This window comes from Gossypium hirsutum, chromosome D13, assembly GCF_007990345.1.
Source record: "Gossypium hirsutum isolate 1008001.06 chromosome D13, Gossypium_hirsutum_v2.1, whole genome shotgun sequence".
NCBI lineage: Eukaryota > Viridiplantae > Streptophyta > Magnoliopsida > Malvales > Malvaceae > Gossypium > Gossypium hirsutum.
Genome location: NC_053449.1, coordinates 13,911,843 through 13,929,323, shown reverse-complemented (window position 1 = coordinate 13,929,323; position 17,481 = coordinate 13,911,843). Strand labels below are relative to the sequence as shown.

At 32.1% G+C, this 17,481-nt stretch overlaps 1 long non-coding RNA gene across 1 annotated transcript; it reads right to left on the bottom strand.

The window, feature by feature from the left end:
• Positions 1 to 7,499: 7,499 nt before the first annotated feature.
• LOC107918606 (uncharacterized) lies at positions 7,500 to 16,864 on the bottom strand. The gene is made up of 2 exons (XR_001690169.2): positions 16,444 to 16,864; positions 7,500 to 8,070 (listed from the first exon to the last, which is right to left on the bottom strand). It is a non-coding gene; the product is annotated as an uncharacterized lncRNA (long non-coding RNA).
• Positions 16,865 to 17,481: the final 617 nt, after the last annotated feature.

Here is a 17,481-nt window from a genome sequence, read left to right as displayed (position 1 = left end):
AATAAATTAAATAATAATTAAATTGTGGAAGTTAATTAAAAAAATGTATATAAAAAAACTAAATTGAACTGAATATGAAAAATCTGAGGCAAATCCGTAAATAAATAAAACCCAAAGGATTAAATTGAACACGCGAATTACATAGAGGGGCTGGAAGGGAAATTTTCCCTTCTCCTCTAAAACGGCGTCGTTCAGGTAGGGTTAAATTGAAATTGAAAATAAATAAAAGGGCAAATTTAAAAATATAAAAAAACTTAATTATAAAATATTTAAAAGGCGGAGGGGCTAAAAGCGCAATTTGCCCCTCCGTATAAAACACGCGGATCCTAAGGTTGGGTCGAGTCAGATTCGGGTCAACCCAGGCCTTAAACGGCGCCTTTTTGAAAGGGTTATTTAAGCCAAAATTCGGTTAAAATTTTCATTTCATTCAGCCTTTTTAAAAAAATCAAAAACTTTCAAAAAAAACTCTCTCCCCTTTCAGTCGTCCAGTCTCCAATCTGGTCATCGGTCACCGCACCGGCCGCCGATCTCCGGCGCCGGCACCGCCGCATGCGGTGGCTGGAAAAGGGGAAAAACCCTTACTCGCCCTTTTAGATCCCTCTAAATCCGAATCTGGGCTTAAAACCTTCTAAAAGTGAACCAAAGCGCCTCAAAAACAAAAAAAAAATCCTTCGGCTTCCGATCGTCTATCCTCGAAGACGAACCTCGGCCGCCCTAACGGCATTTCAGAAGCGAGCCTAGATAAGTTCTTTATGCTTTTGTTTTATTGTATTTCAATAACACAAAATAAAAAACAAGTGATAAACGAAATAGAAAAGAAAAACAACCTTTTGGTGTACTGATTGATCCCTTATTTCGCGAAAATAATTGTGCTTTTTCTTTTATTGATTTCCCCCTCAAAATCCGATCCTTATTACAGTGTTCTTAATGGCTTTTTATAACCGAAATAAGAATAAAAAGAAATCAAAAGAAAATCTATTTGATCTGCAAATCTTTGATTTTCTTTCCTTTTGCTGTTTGTTTCCTTGCAGGTGGAGATCGCGGAGATTCGGAAGACTTGTCTTGCAGCACTGTTGAAGATTAGAAACCCTAGGGTTTCTGAAGATTTTGGGCCACCGCAAATTGGGCCAGTGTTTTATTTTTGGGCCGTATAGGCCTACTTGTAATTTGGGTCTTTTTCCATTTGTTTGATCTGTTTATTTGGTATGGGCCCGGGCTAATTGGGCCTATTACATGCTTTATAGACACTCTTGGTTTATGAACTTCCTCTTTAACAACAAGATATTTTAATTTCATATGCTTTGCACCTTTATAATATTTTTCGTTCTTGGAGAAAAACATTGTTGTAGAATTATCACAATAAATTTTTAGCAACTCGGTAATGGTGTAGACTACCCCAAGTCCTAAAATAAGTTATGCAACCATAATATATAATTTGTATCATCAAAATATGCCATAAATTTTGCTTCCATCACAAATGATGCAAGGATAAATTCTTTAACACTTTTCCATTATATAACTTTATCAATTAGATAAATAAATAGCCTAAAGTGCAGCTCTTACTGTCAAGGCATCTAGCAAAATCTGAATCCAAATATCCAATCACTTTCAATAAATAGGATCTTCTATACATGAGCATATAATTCTTTTTTCAAATTGCCCACAACATAATTATTAGGAATTGATTCTATTATTTTCCAATCTACATCATTCTTAGGACACTGCATGAGACTAAATTAGTCCCATTTTTGTATAGGAACAATTCTTGCTAATCTTTCTAGAACTTTTTCAATATATTTTTTTCAAAGACAATCCTAATATTCTTGTAATCTATCACGGAATATTTTAATTTCTATCACATTGTCTGTCTCTTTTATTTCTTTCATTTCAAAGTTAATCGAGAGAAAAATTTTCATAATATGTAATATACCAAAATCATTTGCAGCAACCAAAATATCGTCAACATATAGAACTAAGAAAATAAACTTGCTTCCACTAATCTTTTGATATATACACTAATCCACGATGTTTCTTGAAAACTAAAAGACTTTATGGAATCATTGCACTTGATGTATCATTGTCGTGAAGCTTGTTTAAGTCTGCATATTGACTTCTTAAGTTTACACACCATATGACATTTTTCTCCAACTGTAAAACCTTCAAGTTGGCCATATAAACTTCTTCCTGAAGCTCTGCATTTAAAATGGTTGTCTTCACATCCATTTGGTGTAACTCTAAATTATAATGAACCATTAATGTCATAATAATTCTTAAGGAGTCTTTCTTAGATATTATATTGTAGAATAGAATAAAAGATATAATATTACATGAAATTATAATGTTTAATTATTTATGTATATATATAAACTATTAATATATTATATACTATATAATATGATATAGCATTATATAATATAGTAAGAGGGTTAAATTTAAAATGTAAGAAAAGTATAGGGACTTAGAATATTTTTCAAACAATATAATAATAAATAATGGTTTATGATAATAACTAACATATTATGTACTCTACTATTATTGTAACACCCCATACTAGGTCTAGGCGTTATGACCGAACCCTGAGGAATTACATACGCTCATTTTAACTAGAAATTAAAATTCAGAAATGTAACATAAAACGAAGACTGGTAAAGATATTTCCAATTTTTAGGAAAAACACCTTATTAATTTAATTCATGTTAATTGTAGGAAACACTTATAATATCACTTAGTTTTGCAGCGGAATCCTTAAGTTAAAAAGAGTTTTAAAAAAAAGGCGTAGTTTGATTTTGAAATTCAACACAATGCAGTTTGGAATAAATATTCTAAATATAATAAAGAAGTTCAAAGGGAAAAATAAAACCCAAAACAATTAACAATCCCCAAAAAGTCTAAAATAGACCAATTGAAAATAATACTTTAACTTAATCAAATTTAAAAACAAAAGTTTAACCCGAGTTCCTACTACGCCCATCCGCTACAGAAGTTTAATTCAAGCAACAAACAAAATACACATATATTTACAGATATGTTTTCAGATACATGATCAGATACAAAATTAGATGTATTTTCATAATCAGATGCAGATGCATAATCAAATACATATTCAGATACATAATCAGATCCTACCCTCACCCGCTACACACCATTTCCATCCATCCCTACACACTAAAAAAGGTATTACATACCCATCCAACTGCACACACCAATAAGTGAGCGTATGTCACTTTTCACAAACATGCAGTCAAGCTGCCAGAATAGATAGTGGTCAAGCCACCGGAACAGATATATGTGGTTTAAACCACCAGATAAGATAGGTTATTAAACTACCAACACTTCCTACATCAAATCATATTCCCACCCCAAGGCTCATGCAGATATTAACAGATATTATATGCACATACATCATGCATTCAAAATTATCAGAATACAAATCATTTATATTCACATCTCACATACCATACCACATTATACACAGTAGCATACTATCAGATATCATGTTCTTCAAATCTTATTTATACAACATGGACCCTACAGAATAGCTAAACACGAATCACACAACAATACGAGCCTCAACTAAGTTTTCAAAAGATGGGCCCACATGGCCCAACTGGCTCAGCCCGAGCGGTCCACACAGCCCAACACATGCCCGGTGGCCCACACGGCCCAAGTGACCAAGACCATATGGAGTTAACAGCCTCCTTTTCGGCATTGCATCGTTCGTTTTTTTTTAGATTTTTCGTTACACACCTAGTTGTTTCTGATACGTGACACTACAACACACTTCTAGACTCCTAAACTATAATTAGATACAAATTAATTAGCACAATTTTTACCAAACTGGATTCACTCATACAACAAAATCATCAAAAATCACACTTACTACAGAAAAAAATCATCCCCTACACTGCGAATAACCATTTACCTTAGCGAAGATAGTAGCCCACCAACAGATTTGCCAAAGGATTAATTGTCTCATTAACTTCACCTAGAAAACCCACATGATTGAAAATGGGATTCATAACAACTAAAACATTAGTTGTGCACAAGAAACTAATTAAACCATATTATCGGAAACAATGATACTTACGCCAAGATTTGCTTACGGTTAATCTCTTTAAATATCGTACAACCAATCTTACCCAAAACGACAATCACAAAACCAAAACAATAGCAAAAGAAACAGACTTTAAGGCAAAAGAGTGAAAATAGAGTAAAAAGAAAGAAAGAAAAGAAATGTAGAAGAAAGACTGGAGCCAAATGAAATGACAAAGGAAGAGGGGAAAAATGTGAAAACGAGAAGAGAGAATTGGGGAGGTTTTTTTCTTAAAACTCAAATAAAATAAAAATTTGTTCGCATGAGCAAGGATTTGAACACAAACCAAAGGGAAGCTGATACCTTACCATTAAACCAGCAAGCTAATTTTATTATTAGTTGAGCAAAAATAACATATAATCCAAATGTTCATAGATAGTGGTTTAGACAAAAATAAAAAATATTCAAAGATTAGGACTCGAACCCAAAACCTCTCAAACACAAACACAACCCTTAATCACTAAACCAAATTAAATCACTTAATAATTTCCAACAATTTAAAAACTTAAAATTTTTGGGCATTACAATTATAGAATGAATATAGTATTGTATAATGAAATAATATATTTTATAAGTATTAATATATATAATTATAATTATCTTATAGGTTATAATAAAAGATATAACATAAAGAGTTATGTGTAATTTAGTATATTAAAATACATGTTTATAATTATAACTAGCAAGAAATAAAATATTATTGAAAATTTAATATCTTAATGAAATATTGTTTTTGTTAAATTAGATTTGAATTGGTAACTTTTACAAATTGTAGTTGAGTATTGGGTTTAATTTATTTTTATTTTGGACTTGATATTTGGGCTACAATTAGTGTATTTTGGGTTTGGGGTACATTATTTAGGTTTGGGCTTAGTATAATATATTTGAGTTTTGGAATAAATATTTTAGAATATGAGTATTAATAGGACTGAACTGAATTAATTCAGTTAATCAATCGGTTAACCGAATTAATTCGGTCGGGGGTCGGTTAATAATTTTTTGGAAGTTTGGTTAATGGTTAATTCAGTTCGAAATCGGTTAATTAACTGAATTAACCAAAAAAGTTTATTTTTTATATACATTTTACATATATTAAATTTGGTTAATTCGGTTAGTTTGGTTAATTCAATTAATTTTTTTATATGTTTTATACTTGTTTTAACAAAAAAATATATAAATTTCAGTTAATTCGATTAACAGGCCAAATTAATTGAAAAACTTTGGTTCGATTAAAGGGTTTAAAAAGTTCAGTTAATTCAGTTAATGCTAGTCCAGATTGGTTAACCGATTGAACACTCCTAAGTATTAGGTATCTAAATTTAATAAGAAAAATAAAAAAATATTCAATATTCAATATAATATAATAATGAACAATAAAATATATTTTTTTAAATTTTACATAAATAAGCCCTTTAGTTATTTTATATAAAAAGAATATTATTAATTGTATAATTTATACTTTTTATAAGGCATAGCATTGTAATCGTATAAAAATAAAATGAATTATTACATTCGAAATAAAAATATTTATAACTTATAAAATTCAAATTTACTTAAATTGATCAAAGCCCGCCCGACTTGATCTAAGCCCGAATTTGAAAAAAATTTGAGACAAAAATAGCCGAAGCAAATCACAAATCTAAGCCCAAAAAATTCAGAGTCTGAAGTAAGCCCAAGAAAAAATTCGTATGCATTTTGAGCCCAAAATTTCCAATTTGGTTTTTACAAATTAAGGAGGCATCTTGTAATTTTTTGGTGATTTTAACACGTTGCGAACACTTTGAACGAAAATTTTAAGTTGCTTTACAATTTTAAGGTTTTAGGGTTAAATCTGATTTATTTTGACTTTTAGTTATAAGTTTTAATTTGTCTCAACTTTCTTTGCTTCTATCACGTATCTAACACTTTCTTGTTTCTTGTGTTAGTAGGTATGATAAAAGTTGCACTTTTCTTTCTCTGTGCAACATGTCGAGCTTTTTTCTTGGTGTCCTAAAGCCTTTAGGTATGCTTTTTAAGGAACAACCATCAACATTTTAGAGTATATTGCTACTGATTTTTCTTTAAAATTTACATGATTTAAAGTTCTTATTTATTTTTTGCCTCTAAGTGTGTTATTTTTTTGTGAGAGCTAACAGTGAGGATATTCTTTTATAATCTCTTATTTGTTAAGTGTTTGTGACTTTTCAGATTCTAAAAATGGTGAGCTTTATATGTTTTATTTGTAACAATTCTGCTCTCAATAAGTGTTTGCGATGTAGATTGGTTTCCTATTCCTCCATCAATTGCCAAAATGTACATTAGAACGTTGTGCATAAAATCAAATGTCAATTAATGGAGAGATGCTCTCAAGTAAAGGAGAGTAATAATGTTCTCATATCTATTTTAAATGTTGGTGGTGTGAAGTTCTCAATGTCTGATTCAATACCCACTTAAAGAAGAAAGTAAATATGACTCTTTGTCTACTCTTGGTACTTGTCCCAATGATGACTATTGTGAAAAAGAAAGTTGTTGTAGTGAACTTAGCAAACACAAAGACGTAGAAAGCGAGGAAAGTTCATGGTAGCCCATGCCTTTCGCAAAGCTCGAAACACCAAGCATCCACAAGATATGTATTATTTTCAGACTTATCATAACTCTGATTGTTCAAGAGATTCATTCTTAACTCTGATTGTTCAAGAGATTCATTTTTTTCGACCAAGGACAAGATTTAAGGACGAATCTTTTTAAGGAAATGACAAATGATACATGCATGGATGGGGTAAATTTTATTAATTTTAATTCATCAAAGCTGTTGTTTTTCAAGTTTAGAAGATCAATCAACTTGCAACGAGTTTTTGGATGAGATTCAGGAGGTGAACATAATTGGAAGTGTTAATATGTTTGCATGAGCCTAAGTTGTGAAGAGGGCAGCCCAAATGCACATCAACTAAAGATCAAGCCCATTTGAAGTTCATGCAGATCACTTGAAGACATAATTGTTTTGTTTATATTTTTTTACTTATTTGTTGGTCTAATCTGTCAATGATCCGATTCAGAATTTTATTTTTAAGCCTAAGTTTTTTTTTTTGTAAATTTGGTCCATACACAACTCCCATAAAAGCTGGCCAAATTCACTTAGTCTTTTCTTCCCTCCTTTAAGTTTCTTAAGAAGAAAGAATTAACTTTCATAATTGCCACATTTTTAGGCTACATTTTAAGGATTTTTTTTATAAGGCATTCAACAGCTTTAAGATCTAATATTTCTTATATGGAAGTCCCCCATTTTATCTTCTAAAAGAAGTTGCCTAATATAAACATAGGGAAATCAATAATGTCTAGATCATATTTGTTCCTAGAACAAGACTTAGCTATGCAATCAACTACTTTATTCATTTCACGGAAGACAAGTTGAAATTTGACAGTCCAATTGCGCCTGCATTCCTCATTTATTATTCAAACTAAGGTTGTTAATGATGACCTTAGTGAATCATCTGTTAGCATAACCATTGCACTTTTATTGTTAGATTCAATTATCACCTTGGTGTATCCCTTCTTCCAAGCTATCTCAAGAACATGAAAGACCTCACATAACTCAGCTGTTAGAGCTGAACTCTCCCAATAAATCGTCGAAATCCTACTAACCAGTTACCATGTGAGTTACGTAAAATGCCAACTGCAGCTAACAAATTTCCTCTCTCAGTTGTAGCTCCATTTGAGCTAATTTTTACCCAACCGTGGCTAGGCGCCTTCCATTTTATGGCAATAGTTCTTGATGATTCTTCTTTCGACTCTACTACTGCTGCATTGCTTATGTGAATGGTGAGTGTTTCAACTTGTCCAACTATCATTTCAAAGCTATCGTATTTCTACTGAAATATTACTGCATTCCTGTGCTTCCAAATAAACCAGCAAGTAATCGCAAAAAAATCCCCATTTAGCTGCTCCAAGACCAAACTCTGCCTGGTTCTTTAAATTTGATACAATCCAGTCTTCTAGATCTACTTCAAAAAAATTATAATCATTAGTATAAATAGTTTTAGACCAAATACTTTTCGCAATGCTGCAATCCCGCAACATGTGTGTTAAGTATGACTCTTATTTTCAGTCAAATTTGAGAAATAATCTTTTAGTTAAACTCTGTTTATTTGTTTCAGTCAAACACTGATTAGTTTAGATTATTTTATTATTATTTGACATATGAATTTAACTTATAAATAGGCTCTTTTACAACCTTAGTAAAAACACCCATTAGATATTAGAACTCATAACACATTTAGAGAATTTTGTGTTTACGTTTTGAGGGTTCTTTGTTTTCGGGTTTTTTTGAGGTTTAATTTTATCTCCATCTTTTGTACTCTTAGTTTTTTTCTATTATAGTAAAATTATCTTTGCACGTGGTTTTTATCCTCTTTGGAGGAGCTTTTCCACGTTAAATTTGTGTGTTCAATTTCTCAATTTATTCCGCTATTTTTGTTACTTGTTGCTTAATCGGGTTGATCCCTAACAAGTGATATTAGAGCTAGTTCAATTTTCATAGATTAGCCTATTCAAATATGGCAACAACAAGGTTTGAAATTGAGAAGTTCAATGGTGAGACAAATTTCAATTTGTGGCAAGTTCGGATGATGGCAATTCTAGTTCAATCCGGTTTGAAAAAAGTTGTTACCGAGAAAAAGCCTGAGAATCTAAATAAAACAGAATGGGAAGAACTTGATGAAAAAGCTTTGTCTACAATCCAGTTGTGCCTTGCAAATACGGTATTGCAGGAGGTATTGATGGAGAAGACCTCATCCACCTTGTGGAAAATGTTAGAAACTCTTTATGCGACTAAGTCTTTGGCTAACCGTTTAGTGTTGAAACAACGTCTATTTACGTTTCGCATGAACGAAGGTAAGCTTCTTAGAGATCACATCAGTCAATTCATTACCCTTTTAAATGATTTAAAGAACGTTGAGGTTCATATTGATGATGAAGATCAAGCTATGCTATTATTGTGTTCTTTACCCCCTTCATACAAGTCTTTTAGGGAGACCCTGATTTATGACAGAGACAAAATCTCGTTCGAAGATGTGAAGGGCAATTTGTTGAGTAGAGACAAACTCGACAATGAGCTTCATTTGAATAGCAAGGCAGATAGGCAAGCTTCCGTTTTAGTAGCATCAAAGAAACGAGACAAAAGGTGTCGCTATTATAAAAAGTTAGGTCACGTCAAAGCAGATTATTATAAACTGCGAAATAAAAGAGCTGCTGAGAGTAACGAGGAAGATGTAGCTGGTGCTAATTTGGCCGATGAAAGCAGTGATGATTTCTTGTTAGTGTCAATGAGCAATAACTCCAAGCTCGTGTCCAAGTGAATCCTAGATTCGGGATGTTCTTTCCACATGTGTCCCAATAGAAAATGGTTCTCTACATACAGTTCGGTTGAAGGTGAAGTTATGCACAAGGGAAACGATTCATCTAGTAAGGTAGTTGGTATTGGAACTGTTAAAATTAAGACACATGATGGGACAATTAGGACACTCTCAGATGTTAGGTATGTACATGATTTATGAAAGAATCTCATCTCCTTGAGTATTTTAGACTTGAAAGGATGCAAAATCAACATCGAGTCAAGCAATATTAAAGTATCTCGTGGAGCTCTCATTTTGTTAAAAGGTAAAAAAATTGGCAGTCTTTATATTCTGGAAGATTCTACAGTGGCCGGTGAAATCGGATGTCCCTCATCCGTTACAAAGTCGAAGTCAACTCGTTTGGAGCGGAGGCAACTTGGTCATAGGAGGGAAAAATGTATGACCGTTTCGTTGAAGAGAGGTTCTCTTTTGGATGCAGGTTTTAAAAAGTTAGGGCACTGTATTCGTGAAAATCAGACCTGGGTTAGTTTTGATTTGGCAGTGTACAAGTCGAAGGCTAGAAGTTTTCTAGTTTCTAAGCACAGATTCGACTCAGTTAATTCCCTGCATAGTTCAAGATAGACTCGTGACGGGTTTTGGCAAAGATGGCGTTGTGGAAATATGAGTCAATGTGGAGATTTGTTAAGTATGACTCCTATTTTCAGTCAAATTTGAGAAATAATCTTTTAGTTAAACTCTGTTTATTTGTTTCATTCAAACACTGATTAGTTTAGATTATTTTATTATTATTTGACATATGAATTTAGCCTATAAATAGGCTCTTTTACAACCTTAGTAAAGACACACATTAGATATTAGAACTCATAACACATTTAGAGAATTTTGTGTTTATGTTTTGAGGGTTCTTTATTTTTGGGTTTTTTGAGGTTTAGTTTTATCTCCATCTTTTGTACTCTTCGTTCTTTTGCCATTATAGTAAAATTATCTTTGCCCGTGATTTTTTATCTTCTTTGGAGGGATTTTTCCACGTTAAATTTGTGTGTTCAATTTCTCAATTTATTCTGCTATTTTTGTTATTTGTTGCTTAATCGGGTCGATCCCTAAAAATGTGGATGAGAGTTTTTTGGCAATTCCCACATAGAATACAACTGCTATCATTCGTCAATCTTCTTTAGACTTTTTTGTGATTTGTTAACAGTCTTTTCTTCATCATCAACCATAAAAAAATCTTTATTCTAGGAGGTAGAATGTTCTTCCATATTACTCTCCAAACATCGTTATGAGTAGTAGGGTCAACTTGAATCTAACTTTTATAGGCCTCCTTAACCGAGAACTTACTTGAGTCGTTATTCTTCCATAAGTAAGTATTATCTCCCAAAAGCTCCACTGGTGGAGGGAAAGCATCGATATGCTCCAAAATCTTCTCATCAAAGCATTGAGTTAGTACATTTCAATTCCAACCACCTTTGGGTCTGTCACATTCGCAACTTTAGCCTTCATAAGAACAACCGTTGATTGTCGTAAGTATCTATGAAAAGATCCCAATCTTGATATCCAGTTATCCATGATGAAATTAACTAACCTTCCATTACCTATATTCCAACAAATATTCAACCGAAAGGTTTCCTACACCAGATTGATTGACCACCAAGTATAAGAGCTATTAGTTCTGTATAAAGGAGGGCAAATCTCAAGCATCTTATATTTAAGTCGTAAAATCTTAACCTATAACTTATCTGGCTTAGTAATTGTAGACATCTGTTTTTGTTCAAGCTCAATTGGGGGCCTATTTAAATTTTGTTCTTTCTTGGGCCATTCGAAGCCCACCCGATTTTGGTGTATTTGAGACATTTTTTTTTCTTTTTTTTTCTTTCCTTTTTGGGCCTATCAAATGTCTAAATTATTATTATTATTATTACTATTACTATTATTATCAGTTTTTTTAAAAATAAGCAAGATTAAAAAAATATATAAACATGAAAGGAAAAGAAAAAAAAAGAGATGGCTTTTCATTATTTTTGTTCTTAAAAATAGTTTAAAAAAAAACACAACTTTAAGCATTCTATTTCCTTTTTTTTTGTTCTTTTCTTCTATTTCTTTTTTTTTTTGGCCATAGGCATGTCATGAGGGATTGAATTTTGGGTTCCGATGAATGGGATGTAACTAGACCATCGGTCCTCCGCCCCTAGGAGCCCCCAAAAATCCCCTTTTTTCCCTTCCCTTTCTAAAAAAAAGGTTCTTTTTTTTTAAACGCTTGATTTTGGGAAAAAATTTATTTTATTTAAAAAAAAAGAGAAAGTTTAGATTTTAACAAATAAAAATATGTTTTTTTAGTTATTTTAAAGGAAAGTTTAAAATTTTAAAACAAAGTTTTGATTTTTTTTTTCTCAACTACTTCAAAATAAAAACTTTAATCTTTAAGAAAATTAGTGTTTTTTAAAAAAAAAGTTTAGATTTTGAAAAATAAAAATATGTTTTTTAAAGTCATTTTAAAGGAAAATTTAAAATTTTAAAACAAAGTTTTGATTTTTTTTAAACTATTTCGAAATTAGGCTTTGATTTTTAAGAAAAGTAATGATTTTTTCTAAACAAAACTTTGATTTTGCAAAAAAAAAAAATTTGGCCACTGTACACGGCGGCTCTACCACCGAAGGCCAGAGAGCCGTTGGGCTTTTCAGTGGTGGAGCCATGGCCAACATAGAAGTTGGAAGAGAAAGAATAGTTTTCTTTCATTTATAGGTGCCAAAAATAGATAATTTATTCTCACCCCTTACTTTTTAAATTTATAAAAAATATCTCGTTTTTTGCAGCACCGCCCTCTCTCTCAGACCTATTTACACCCGAAATCCTTTTATTTATTTAAACATTCAATTTAATCTGAAATTTAAAAATTAAAAGCAAATTAATTGCTACACCAGTCCTCTGTCTTCCACATTTTTTTATTTTTTAGTCCCAAAATCAAGCTATGTCATTTTATTTCCATCTTTAATAAATAATTTACGCTTATATCTTCCATTTTACTTGCATTTATACATTATATATTTAATATTAATTGTGCACTTTATTTTAATGTTTTATATTTATTCACACTTGTATAATTTTTATTTCATTTTTATTTATTTTCATGTCTATTTATATTTTTTTACACATTCCCCTTATATATATTTTAATATTATTTATTTATACTACTTTGATTCTTTTATTGTATTATGAATAAGGTGTATTATTGTTATTATTATCATCATGTTAAGATCTTATTTATTTCATTTATTTAATTGTTCTTTTTATTATTGCCATTTTGAAAGAGTTTTAACTTTTCATTAACTTTAGCCAATTTAATTAATTTTTCTATTTTATTACTATTCGTATTAAAAGAGCAAACTTTAGGTTATTTTTTTATCCTATAATTGTTGACATGAAGTTAGTTAAGTAAATGTTATATTTTAATGAAATCATAAGGTTTTTACATTTGGATTTAGGTTAGTCCTTAAGATCTTATCTACCATTTACCTTAAAAAATTATAAATAATATGTAAGATGTCTTTTTAGGGTTTTAAATTAATTTAAAATATCATATAGGATTAGAATCTTAAGTTAATATATAAATATTTTTTAGGACTTTATTCAAGATTAAAACTAAATATTTTTGTAGGTGAATTGTAAATCATGAATAGGTCTTTCTAAGTATTTTATTTTAGAAACATTTTTTAAGAAAACTAATAAATGTTATTTAAGATTTATTATTTTAGGATTTTGACGATTTTAAATCTTAGATCAAGAATTTTAAAGATTAGAATATTTTGAGAGGTTCAACGTTATTAATTAAATCTTTTAAATAATAACAATAATAACAATGATAAAGATCAAATAAGTTGTAGATGGTATTAAGGAATTGAAGGTATTTTACTAGAATTATTTAGGATCCTTTAGGATTCCCATTAAAAGTAAAAATCTCTAATTTAAGTTTCAAATTAGATAAGTTTGGTGAACACATCCTAATTGAGTTACAAGTAAACTGGAGACATTTTCTTTAGAGTTTTTATTTAATATTTTCATAAGATTTTATCTTAGATTAAGACATTAATATGCTTAAATAAAAAAAAATCTAACTCTTAAGACCCCATAGGGCTATCCCCAGATAGGTGTTATGGGGGTGCTATAACCTTCCTCACACATAATTGTACTCCTGAACCCGAAATTTGGTGATGAGATGGAGTCTAGACTTGTAGAGTTTTTCCGTAGTTTTAATTCTAAATTTTTAGACGATAGGTGGTTAACCAACCTAGCCCTAATTGGTTAGTGGCGATTCTACTTTAGTTTAGGCCCTCCGTGTCTAGCTTTGCTTACTAGGCTCTCGTACTCTTACGTGGGCAACGTTATGACAATAATAACCTGAAAAGCCAATTTCATCAAAAAGGAATACTTTTCGGGAATCAATTTTCTCAAATTTAATCCTGCATGCATCACTGGTTGACAACAATTCTACCAGCTCACTAACGACATTTTCTTTCCTTCATTAGAAGATCCATACACAAATCTTCTAATCATTTGAAAATTTTTTTGACACACTCCTAATGGTATCATTGTTGATTGCATAAGATAACTAGGAATAGTCTGTAGCACTAATTTCACTAGGGTGATTCTCCCAAGCATTGACAGTAATCTAGCATCAAATCCATTCAACTTCTTTTGGAATTTATCAATTAAGAATTGAAAAGTTCCCTTAGTCACTCTATTGTGCAATAATGGAACTCCCAAATATGTGCCTAAATCATTCACCAATTGGAAACCCACCTCCTTTCTTAACATCTCTTTCTCTAACTCCTTCATATTTACTAAGAAGAACATCTTTGACTTGTCCGTGTTGATTTTATGACTTGAAAAAGAGAAAAATAGATAAGAGTACTCTTTTAATCGTCTAAACATTTTCTGTATTCGCTTCTCTAAAAAGGATTGGATTGTCTGCAAAAAATAAATGAGACATTAGAGGTCCAACCATACTCAACTGGATCGGTCTCTATCTTCCCCTCGAAATTTCCTTAATAATCATATGTCCAATTCGTTTCGTAGCCAGTACAAATAAATATGGTGAAATGGCGTCCCCTTATCAAATGCCTCTTGATGGAATAAACTCAACTGTATAGCTACTGTTCCACAACACTTGCATAGTTGAATATTTAACACAATGCAGAATTATTCTAACCATATTCTCTGAAATTCGACCATCCTCTAATGATTCTTGTATGAAGTCCCATCGTAGACAACCGTATGCTTTCTCTATATCTATTTTAATCGCCACCCATCATTTCTTCCCCTTCCGTGTTATCATCGAGTGTATCACTTCCTGAGCTATGATCACATTATCTACTCTGTTTCTTCCCCCCCATAAACCTTGTCTGGTTAGGTGCTATAAGTTTTGATAAAATAGGCTTTAAGTTATTAACTATTACCTTGGTTAACACTTTGTAAGACACTAGGCATAAACTGATAGGCCTATATTGAGAAATTACCTCTGGCGCATCCACCTTCAGGATCAAAACAATCACTGTCTTATTAAAAAATGGTTCAATGTCCCCTCCATTAAACACTCTTCTAATCATATCCACCAAAGACTCTCCAACAATATTCCATTGAGTCTGATAACATTGTGCATGAAATCCGTCTACCCTTGGTGACTTTAATTGTGTCATTTCAAATTGTGTCGTCCTAACTTCCTCACCTATGAGACTCCTCCCCATTGCTTCCATCATATCTAAATCAACCGCTGGAAATCTTTCTCGAACAGGGAAACGTCCTATACTTTGTCCATCAATAGTATAGAGATTCGTCAAATAGTTGACAACTTCAAGTTGTAACCTTTCTTCCTCATAACACCAGTTTCCATCAGACAACTTAAGTGCTTTAATCTAATTTTTTCTTCGACTGGCAATTGCTCTACAGTGGAAATATTTGGTATTTTGATCGCCCTTAGCCAGCCAATCGCTTCTAGATTTTTGCTTCCATAAGAGTTATTCACTATCCAAAATATTCTCCAATTCAATCCAGACCTCATTTTCGACCTTTATCAGATTTTTAAAATAAAATCTTTCAAGAGCCTTTTGTATCCCCTGTAACCTAGCCAATATCCTTTATTTCTTAGCAATGACATGACCATAAGTTTCTCTACTCCATTTCTTTACTTCATTTGTAAAACTACAAACCAAACTTTCAAGAGACCCATTACCAAACTAGTTTTCATTAACCATCGAATGGAAGCTTTTATGTGTGCACCACCCACTAAAATATTTGAACGGTCTGTTCAACTTAGATCCTTCATTTCCAAACTTGATAGCGAGAGGCCTATGGTCAGACATGACTTTCTGGAGATGATACACTGCCGTACATGGGAACTTCACATCCCATTGATAATTACAAAGTGCCCGATCTAACCGTTCAAAAATAGGTCATTTATTCCAAGTGAATTTTGGACCCTTGTAACCAAGATCCTTCAAATTACAGTCATTGACAAACTAATTGAACAAAGGGCAACCTTCAACGTTCCTACTTGCCCACTTTTCTTCTCATCAGCATTTAGCATCACATTGAATTCCCCCGCAATCAACCATGGGCTTTGTATAGACTCAGTGATATGATTTAATCCTACCCAAAGATCCTTTCTTCTAATTTGTTGAGGGCACTCAAAAACCGCCATGAAACAAAAATCATCAACTAAGTCTGGGAACCGTACTCTCAAAAAGAACCTCTACTTTAATATTTTCTTGCCAGAGCACCCAAATTCCCCCTATAAAGCATTTAGCTTCGATTCTATGAGAAAAAAGGTAATCTGATTCAACCAATTAGCTTATCAGCTTTAGACCCAGTAATCTGAGTTTCTACTAAAACCACCACACCCGGATCAAATTCTCTCAAATACTCCCTCAAGAATCTATGAAATTTCAACTAACCAGCACCTTGGCAATTCCAGATGAGAATGTTTGTTTTCATCACAAAAAAAAAAAAACTTAATGAAATGAGACTGACCTGCATTAAACTCAATAGTCTTGAGAGGCACCATCCATGTGTGTAACCTCTCCAGCATCACCTCTGACCAAGTCAATCAGCTTAAACTTGTCTGATTGAAATTCCATTTGAGTTTCATCCCCTTTTCCCAAATTCTCGTCCAAAGCCCTAGCCTCTTGGGAGAATTGTTCCAACCTATCGACAATCCCAGTAATAACTGTCTGAATCGGAATTGCCCAATTCTCTTCTGACAAATCATGATTATGATTTTCAGTCTCTATCGTTTTTGGGTTTTTTTCCAAAAAACTCATTTATCCTCAGGGCAGAGAGGAAAAAGCCCCAAGTTCTGTATGATCAATTCAGAGTCAGTATTATCCCGATTCACTATGTTTAGCAAAGTTCTTTGGTTGTCCATAATTGAAATGGCTATGTGGTGTGCTTGATCCAGACCCGTTTTCACTTTGTGGGCTGAGAAATTAAACACAAAATGATCCTTATTCAGTATATCCATTGAGCCTATCCTATTTAATCGGTCCTTCATATCGTTTCCCTCATGCTTCCTTTTCTAAAATTTTCCACTAATTAAGCCTATTACCATGTGTTTTCGACCTGGATTGCTTCTGTTGGCCTGATTCTTATCTTGGACCTTATGTAACACCCTATACCTAGCCTAATCGTCAAGCCCGAATGTCAGGATGTCACACCACCGCCTCATGTCATACTTATAGTAAATTGCCACATTATTAAGAAATTATCCTCTTGATCAGTGATCTTAAAAATTTCTAGTCAAAGATATATCATTCATAATTAGAACATGCCAAACATACTTCAAATAGTCTTATAAATATAATTAAACATGCATTAAGGTCACTTAGCAAAATTTCCAAGACAATCACGTAAGTATCAATACTAGGATAAGGGTGTCGATTTTTCCTGGTACGGTATCAATACCGTTTGCAAAATCAGTACCAAATCATTATTCTGTTTCTCAACTAAAATTAAAGTCTCGAAAAATATCAGTACCTTTGCAAAAGTATTGATAAAATTAGCTCAAGCATC